The 9,200-nt window shown below is 48.3% G+C and overlaps 1 protein-coding gene across 2 annotated transcripts in view; it reads right to left on the reverse strand.

The window, feature by feature from the left end:
- The window catches only part of galnt1 (UDP-N-acetyl-alpha-D-galactosamine:polypeptide N-acetylgalactosaminyltransferase 1), a 50,993-nt gene that overhangs the window by 23,819 nt on the left and 17,974 nt on the right, over positions 1-9,200 (reverse strand). For both annotated transcript variants that reach the window (XM_086155364.1, XM_086155366.1), the window contains exon 2: positions 4,291-4,403. The gene's annotated coding sequence lies outside the window, so the exon portion shown is untranslated. The remainder of the gene's footprint in view (positions 1-4,290; positions 4,404-9,200) is intronic.

A 9,200-nucleotide genomic window follows, 5' to 3' on the forward strand; every position in this document is an offset into this window, starting at 1 on the left:
TTGGTTCCAGGCCTCCCGGTCCTGGACCCGGTCCCGCACCGTCCACCGGTTTGAACCGGTTTGGCATCACGGGGATCGGCTGAACCGGTATTTGTCACATGACTCATATTCTTTGGACGTGCAGCGGTGGATTTAGGAGGGGGGGGGGGGATGTTCAATAAAATAAAATCCCATCATCCTGTGATGATTCCTTCCTTCCTCCCGCTCTTCCTCTCCCGTCTGCACTCGCTGTCCTCCATCAGTGCAGGACAGGAACCTCATATCTTCTCGCAAAGACCCCTGGCGCTCACATTAGCGGCTACGCCTGGAATGAAAGCTTCTAGCCAGCATTAGCCTAGCCTTCAGTCATGCTGCTACAGGCTTACTGTGCTGTGGGATATCCCATGATGCACTTCTCTCATTCCTTCCTGCACGATTGGAAACGCATAGCTCCCCCAGAAAGGCGTCCGCCAGTGTTTTTTCTTTTATGAATAATTAAGATTTATTGTATCACGTCGGCTATTAGCATGCAACTGTTCGCGCTACTGTTGTTAGTAACAATAGCAAGAGCTCTTCATGGACAACTGGGGTGTGATGGGGCGCATTACCAATAAAATATAATTAAAAAAAAAAAAAAAACACAACAAAACAACAACATATAAATGCTAATTTATGCTAATTGCTAATTTGCGGGAGGAAAGGCCGGGAAAAAGTGATACCAAACAAAATATTGGATAAAAGAAAAGAGATAACCCTGGTTCTGGGAGCAAAAAGTGGAAAATGACCTCAAGTTCGCACCAAAAGAAAAAAATTATAAAAATAAAATGCAAACTTGATCTTGTCCATCAGATGTGAGCTTTCAAACCAATCCAGGCATCTGATTCCTCCAAAAACAGAAGACAGGAGGCCTTGGCTTGTGTTTTTTTTTACATATCCACCAAATAAGACGATAAGGGTGCTGGATTCCATGTTGGGAAAACAAAAATAATAAACAAAAATCCCGATTTCCATCGGTTTGTTCCAGAGCGTCGCCATGAGGGTCCAGATGTTAGAACTGTTACCGCATTATCTCCAAGCCTCCGCTAAATACCATCGTGATTGTGTGTGTGAGAAAAGGTAGAATTTGAAATGAAAAAAAAAGAGAGAGGGAGAGAGCGAGTGAGAGAGGAAAAAAAAAAAAAAAGTGAGAGAGAAAAGTGCCCACGGCGGCGTTAAAGTCCCGGCTCAAATTGATTACCAATTCAGAGCTTGGCATGGGCGCAAAGTGGAATTAAACACTTCAATCTCCAATCACTCAGGCATTTTCGGCCAAAATCAATACATATTAATGTCACTGGGGGGGGGAGGGGGTGTCCCACGAGAGCCATGCTGCCTGAGCCGCAAAACCGCAAACACACACACACACACACACACACGGTAAACTAATAGAATTAAATAAATAAAGAAATCGGCCTGTTTTAACACCTTGTAATCTCACAGGGGACCGATTATATTACCACTATTAGCATGGTGTCGAGGGCCGCAAACACACACACACACACACACACACTCAAATGCTCCCCGCTCCCATTCAGGACGCCCACCCTCGCTCCTGTTTTTAAGAATGCAGGGAATAATAATCCCGTAGAAGTGCGACCACCGGCTGCGCCGCCTCTTCCTCTTGCCGCTCTCAGCCGGGATATTCCCTTGAAGGGTGAGAGAACATCCCAATCCAAGCTGCCGTCGTGGATTATCTCTCCGATCGCGGGTCAGAATGAGCGATCCCGTCCATTCAAGACGGCGAATCGCTTTTTTCGCGGCCGTGATTGTAAACGTAATCCCCGACACACGCAGTCTTAGATTAGGATTGCATGCGTTCTTTTCCTCTCGCTGCCCCGTCTGGGTAGCGGTGACGGGAAAGGCCGGCCCGCCGCTGCGGAAATATGCTACAAAAAAAGTGGGCGGTGTGCTTGTCAGGGGCAGGGTGTGTGTTTGTGTGTGTGTGTGTGTGTGTGTGTGTGTGTGTGAGGGTGGACCTTTATTCAATTCGCCCGAATAGCAAATTAAATTTCCCCATAAAATGAATTCAAACACTATTAATCCGTTCCAGCCCGCGGTTTTGTTATGCGTTTTTAAAATAAGAAAAATGTACTCGATAGATAACAAATAATAAATGAAAAATAATACGAAATAAAAGAGAATGTAAAGAATTAAACCGGTTTTTATTGAGTGTATTTACCTTCAACAAAGACGAGGGCGGCTGGAGGAGTTTTGCATTTGTTATCTTAACTTACTGGCTCCACCCTTAATGTGCTGCTAAATGCACACTTTGACACACTTTATGGCTAAACTCCATTCATGATATTCTTGGGTCGTCAAACGCTCATTCCGCTGATCCTGACTGAGATTCGGGCTCGGTTCTCGGAAAACTCCCGAGTCGATGCGCTTGTAAATCAAAGTTCGGCTGTATTTTAAAAGCTGACCGGCCGCCTCGGGTCGGACGGGAGGCCGCTCGCCGCCGCGTCCCTGAAAGCCCATTAGCGACCTCTGAAGAGAAAAGTCACGGGAAGAAGTTGATGGGATTGGCGGACGGTATCGGCCTCCCGCTCAGCCGTCCATGGCGTGTGCTGACCATCTGACCATCTATTATTTACAAAATATAAATAAGTACACGTACCATAGATTAATATTTGAACGTCTAACGTCTGGCTTCAGGGCTGCAAATATTTGGAAGGGGTCTGCAGCCCTTCGTCGCACTGTAGGAACTTTCTGCAGCTTCTAGCACCTTCTCAGGAACGAGGTCGGTTCTCCAAATATTCAGACAGCAGAGGAACCAGGGGAGATGGACCTCAGCTCCTAAAACCACCTGAGCTCCTCCTCCAAGCAGGTTTCGTTCTGAGCTTCCATAGAGACTCATTGGTGCTCAAAAGCCATGGCCATAAGAAGATACTTCTTGCAGCCATTTTTAAGAGCATACAAGTCACTGCTCAGATGTTTTCTGGAGACAAAAATGGACAGAATAGGCGAGAAATGGGGCAACAAAGAGGTCCAAGCTTGTCTGCCATGCTACGCCTCAGAGGGGTTTCCAGGGTTTACAGAGGAACATCTACATTTCAGGCGTTTGGGGAAAACAGAACTAAAAAGTAGAAGTTCCTGGGAGGTAACTTGAGCTGGACTGCTGAGCTCCGTCTTCAGGGCAACAACGTGGTGCCATCTTTGAGACACCCCTCCGCCCCCCTTTACAGGAAACCCGACCTCTTACATGCCGGTTAAAGAACGAAACAGAAACAGCTGTTGAGCGGTTTGCGGTTTGACCAGGTTCAGTTCCTCCAGAAGGAAAGCGGCCTCCCCTCCGATCATCCACCTCTGGGGTTTTTGCCTCTTCGTCGGTACGAAGCGAGGCAGGGAGGGGTCCAGGGGTCGCACCAGATGGCTCCTTTTGTGGCGCTTCATCCATTTTAATGCCGCAGTTTGCCTCCCGGGACGGAAACGGCCGGCCGCTCGGCGAGGACCCCGTCGGCCAAGAACAACGCGATTGGCTTAATGGGCTCCAAACAGGCCGGGGGGTTGAACGGTGGCCACCGAACGGCCGCTTCATTTGTCTTCGGCGAAAACATACACCACTCCGGTGCCTCTTTAAAGATGATGCGCTCTTTCCTTTCCAGAGTGCACGGAACTCTGATACTTCTGAGTACTTTGGGTACTTCATATTATTATATTCCGCCCACAGACGCCAACGATGTATTTATGAAATGCAGCAAACAGACTCTTTTCTAAACAGCACATTTGCATTTTGTGCTTTTCGCTTGTCTTTCCAGGAGACGGTGTGCGTCCCGCTCGTAAGCAATCTGGCACCGTTGCAACCCATCAAGACCTCCTCGAGTGTTTGAACACTAATTCAGCGGTGGGAGCGCGGGGGGGGGGCAAATAGTCGGGCCAATGGGTCGGCAAGTGTCCGTGTCTGGGACGGCAACCGTGAAATTTAATTCAAAGTAGGTAGAGGGAGGCCAAGACCGTATGTCTAATCTTAAATGCTACAGCTTGATATGCGATCATTAGTAATTTCCTCGGGACTTCCGAGGCGCAGGAAGACTAGCGTCGCTTAGTCAGCCATTCAAACCAGCTTCCTCTGTACCGCCAGGCTACTTCTGGTCCAGACCAGAACCCCTTGTGATCCTAACACGGGTTGCGGTGGAGATGTTCTGTAGCTTCCGAGCGATCGTGAGATACAGGCTCAGCGGAGGATGATAACAAACACCTAGCGGCTGTGTTCGTGTTAAATGTGGAATCAAGAACATCGGCGGTGCGTGATCCGGAGCGCTCTGGTCGTACCTGTCGGGTGTCCGAAGGGGTCGCCGGTCAGAAGTGCAGGGTGCGCCAACGGTGAAGGGGGCGGGGCTTCAGATGGTCCACTTCCTCCTTTAGCCGTCACTCAAACATGCTCCCTGCAGGGATAAGAAAGGGAGGTGGATGAAGGTTGTGGTTGTGTTTCATGAGCCATGTTTCGGGTTAGATATTAAGTTTCGCGTGATGGAAGACGCCTAATCCCACAAACGAGACGTGTGACACGTGTACGGCTAAAATTTCGCTCCAGGAACTAGCCACCTCTAGGGTATCCTTTTAGCTTAGCATGCCCATTGCCAGTAGTTGACCTTGAGCTAACGCTCTGAAACAAACCACCAAAGAGGAAGAGGACCTGGACAACATGGAGGTGGAAGTGGCCACAGCAGTCATGGAACAACAACCATGGACTATCAGATGGTCCAAGTGTTCTTATTTTCTCCCTAAGCTGCTTCGTGGTGTGAAAAACCCTGTTAGCCATAAGCTAACTCAACACTTATTCACTTAGATGTCCCATGTTTCTGACGTAAGAGGCTGGTGGGAGGGACCCCAAAGATGGTGCCACGCTGTAGCCCTGAAGACGGGGCTGAGACACTTCTGAGAATTATCCAGCTCAAGTTTCATCCCAGGAACTCCCCTCCTTCAGGAGAACTTTTTAGCATTTTCGCAAAGTGCCGAAAATGCAGATGTTCCTTCGCGAGGCCTGGACACCCCTCCGAGGCGTAGCATGCCAGACAAGCTTGGAACTCTTCGTTGCCCCATTTTTGTCTCCAGAAAACATCTGAGCAGTGACTTGTATGCTCTTAAAAATGGCTGCAAGAAGTATCTTCTTATGGCCATTTCTCGCTGCTTCTATACGTTTTGTCCGGAGAAAACATCTGACCAGTGACTTGTATGGTCTTAAAAATGGCGCGGCACACAGGAAGTATCTGATGACGGGTGTAGCTTATGAGTTCCATCAAGCACCTAGGAGTTCCTAGGGAAGCAGAAAGAGACCCTGCCTGGACGTAGGAGCTAAAATGGTTCTAGGAGCTGAGGGTCCAAAAGTTCCTCCGCTGTCTGAATGTAGAAACAACTGGCTTCGGCCCCGAGAAGGTTCTAGAACCTGCAGAAGGTTCCTCCAGCGAGAACGGTGCTGACGCCGCCTTGGTAATAAAGTATATTCATGGGATTTCGCACAGGTTTTCTGTCGATAAGACCATCCCACTTCATATTAATGTAGAGATAATCCCAATAATGACATTAAATCTTAAATAGCTGAAACCCCTGTTCTTATATTTAGAGTATCTGCATAAAATATGTATTTTCCCTCCGAGTCATAGGGAGTGGTGGCAGCAGCTGAGGCGGCGCCGCCTGGAATTGGACGGTTTCCACCTTAAGAGGAAGTGACACGGACCGAGTGATCTGTCTCGGTGACCAATTCCCTTCTGGTCTAGTTTACGAGGGAGGGGATACACACACACACACACACACACACACACACACACCCCTACAAAACGTCCAATAAACCCAAACACTTGAGAGGGTCGCTGGGACGAAAGCGAAATAACAATGCAAAGTATTTCAGATGTGGATTTAGAGGTGTTAAAACGCCCCGGATCCCCGGGGAGATCCTTCAACCTGCGGTTCCAGAACCGAGCCGCGATGAAACGGCGTGTTTTTACCGCGTTCCGATTGGACGAAACGTGTCTGATCTGTCACACATGGAGGGGGATCGTTTTACAAAGGGGGACGTTTACGTTTTGAGAGACGGGACCTCACGGCCGACGCCGGATCCGCTGGGGTGGAACTATCAAGGACGGCGTTCCCGTAAATGCCCGGGCCACCTGGCAGGCGTGCACCCACTTCCTGTGGTGAAAAAAAAAAGTAATTGTCTCACGCAGTCAGGCAGCTGAGCGTGTTGCACGTACCTCCGGGACGCGGCGCCGCTATGCAAACCGGAGGAAGGTCAAAGAAACTGCTTCATTTTCATGTTTTTATTTTTACAATGTCAGAAGCTCAACGTCAAGCACGAGCTTCTGGCCACCAGAGGAAACGCATCATCATCTAGACTTTGAAAAGTTCAAAACGCTCCATCCTTGTCGGTTCCATATCTGGGTGGATCATGTTATATCCCACACACACACACACACACACACTCTTAAAGGTCAAACACACCCCCTTAGCCCGAGATGGAGGCAGGTGAAATGAGACGGAAGGGATGAAGTGACAGACGGACAACGCCGGCCGATTCACAGCTGCACATTTTGCTGGATTAATCTGCTATTTTTGAAAAATCCACAGAGAGAATGAAGATGAGAGTGAATATGCGTGTGTGTGTGTCTGTGTGTGTGTGTGTGTGTGAGTGTTTAATCTAGTCCTTGGCCTACTTTTAAGCCAAGTCATCATTCTGGTCTACTGAGACTTTGTATTTCCAGCATGTGTGTGTGTGTCTGTGTGTGTTAAGAGTGTGTACTGCGAGTGGAGCTGTGCCACAAATGTCTTCCAGGCGGCCCACACACTCCTGCGTGAGTGTGTGTGTGTGTGAGGGAGCTGCACTGCAGTGCAGGTATCCTTCTGCTGGAGGGTTCCTGGCCACCAAAGGTGTCCGTCTTCTTCTGCGTGAGTCATCAATCCCTATCTCCTCCACATCCTCATCTCTCTCTCTCTCACACACACACACACACACACACACACACACACATGCAAACGCAATGTCTGACGCTACCTTTTATTTTTTTTTCCCCTCCTCGCCCCGTGTCTCTTGCAAACCTTCACAAAGTTTGAGTGATCCGTCTAAGGATTGGAAGCAGGACAAGCACACGAGCCTCTATAAATACTCATCAGACACACACACACACACACACACACACACACACACACACACACACACACACACACACACACAGCAGTGCAAATAGCGACATGTCTATCTCCGGCTGCAGATCAAACCTCCTCCCCTGCCGGCGAGGGAAATGACTCTGACGGTGAACATGATGTCACGCTAACATACAAACCTTCTGTTTGTAGCTACATGCTAATAAAACCTTTCAGCCTCCACCTTGACAACAGCGAGATTAATTGTAATCTTTCAAGAAATGCAAACAGAACACTTCAAACAGAAGCGGAGGTGGGAGGCCATCATATCTGGGGAGGGAGGACGTGGACGAAGTCCTCTTTGGCGGCGAGCTGAAGAGCGGGACGGGGAAATAAATAAAAATGAGCATCGTTAAGGTATTTAATGGAGCTCCGGCGCTCAGCGATACTGCTGACCAATCCAGCTCTTTAACACCGGTCTTATTGATTATCTTCTAAGAGGGCCCCGCTGAATGAGAGCGCCGTCGTCCCCCTGGCTTCGATCGGCGGCCCCCGCTGTTAAACGGCTCGTTTCCCCGCCGATGCCAATATATTTAAAAACAAAAGGAGTTTAAGGGTTTTTCTCTGCAGAGCTCCCTCAGTCTTTTCTCCTCTCAGTGCCCTGATTGGAGGTGTGATGACTCATCCTGCACGCACAGGCCTTTATTTAGGGTCCAGCTAAATTGCTTTATCGGTTTTAATACCACCCGCAACCCCCTCGTCGTTATAAATACCGCCCAAAACCTGCGAAAACTAATGAAGATCCACAATCCCCGCTGTAACTTTTTTTCTAATCTTACCTGAGTTACCTGCAGGATTTAATATGAAAAAAATAAATTAAAAAAAAAAACTTATTTACAACAGGAACTGAAACTGAAATGACCCCCCCAAAAAACAGAAAAGCTTAATCACCTTGTGGTACCAAAAGTACTTTACACTGGATGCACCCATTCACACACCCTTGGTATGAATGCATGGCAGAGCGGCCATGCTATGCTAGGCGTTAAGAATAAGAATAAGAACAACTTTATTAATCCCGAAGGAAATTGCTGTGCCAGAGTTACAGAAAATATAACAGTAATAAATAATGAAAGAAAAGGCAGAATTAGAAATAAAAATAAACTATAAACTATAAAGTGTCTCAGTGAAACTGTAAAGTGTCTTAGTAAACAGTGATAAAACTATAAGTGTCTTAGTAACAAGGGAGGTAAGGAGTGCACAATAGTATGATAGAGATAGTATGATAGTTAGCCGGGCGATTGGGCGCAAGGCAGGCGGGAGGAGCCGGGGGTCGAACCGCCAACCATCTGATTGGAGGAACACCCGCTCCAATAGATGAGGAACATCTACAGGAGTAGCTTGTCTGCTGGACAAACCACAGAATCGGACCGTTTCGAAATCGCCCAAAAGTCAAATTGACAAACCCAGGCATTAGTCCGGTACAGGGACAGGAGATGCCCGGTGCCGGAGTTGAGTGAACAACCTGGAGGAAAGTACACTTGGAAGCTTCTGCTCATGAAAGATGTCCATTTGTCGGACACCTGGCGTTCAGCGGCACGCCGTCCCCGACTCCCACCAGTTCTGCTACCGTAGCCAGCGTCGCGCCTGGCGCCTTGCTCGCATTTTCCCGAGACTCTAAAACGAAGTGACGAGGCTACATTTTAATTTTTGTTTGTTTTTTCAGGCGCATCGTCTACTGCGGCAGAACCTATCGTCTGACGCGGCGCCCGGAGGACATTTTTATGTGCCGTGGCATCTTCGGCGGGATGCGGCGCCGAACCTTCTTAACGTGGTAATTGGTCTCGCTGCGATTTCAGTACATCTCAATATTTCAATTAATAGTTGAGCCTTTTGCAGAGCAGCCGCTGCCGATGTGGAACCAGACTTTGAAGCATTTTGTGCTCCCCGTGTGAGTGTGTGAGTGTGTGTTATTGGCGCTCCGATGGAAAGGCTTAGAGAAAGAGGGGTGTCTCCGACTAAACTGCCTTACAGACAAGTCTTCATCTCACTACGAGTTGGAAATGAAGTTAGAGAGATAATTTTCCTAATATCACGGGAGAGGCAGT

Source organism: Fistularia commersonii, chromosome 11 (assembly GCF_037954325.1).
Source record: "Fistularia commersonii isolate RoL2024-O1a breed Wild chromosome 11, RoL_Fcom_v1.0, whole genome shotgun sequence".
Lineage (NCBI taxonomy): Eukaryota > Metazoa > Chordata > Actinopteri > Syngnathiformes > Fistulariidae > Fistularia > Fistularia commersonii.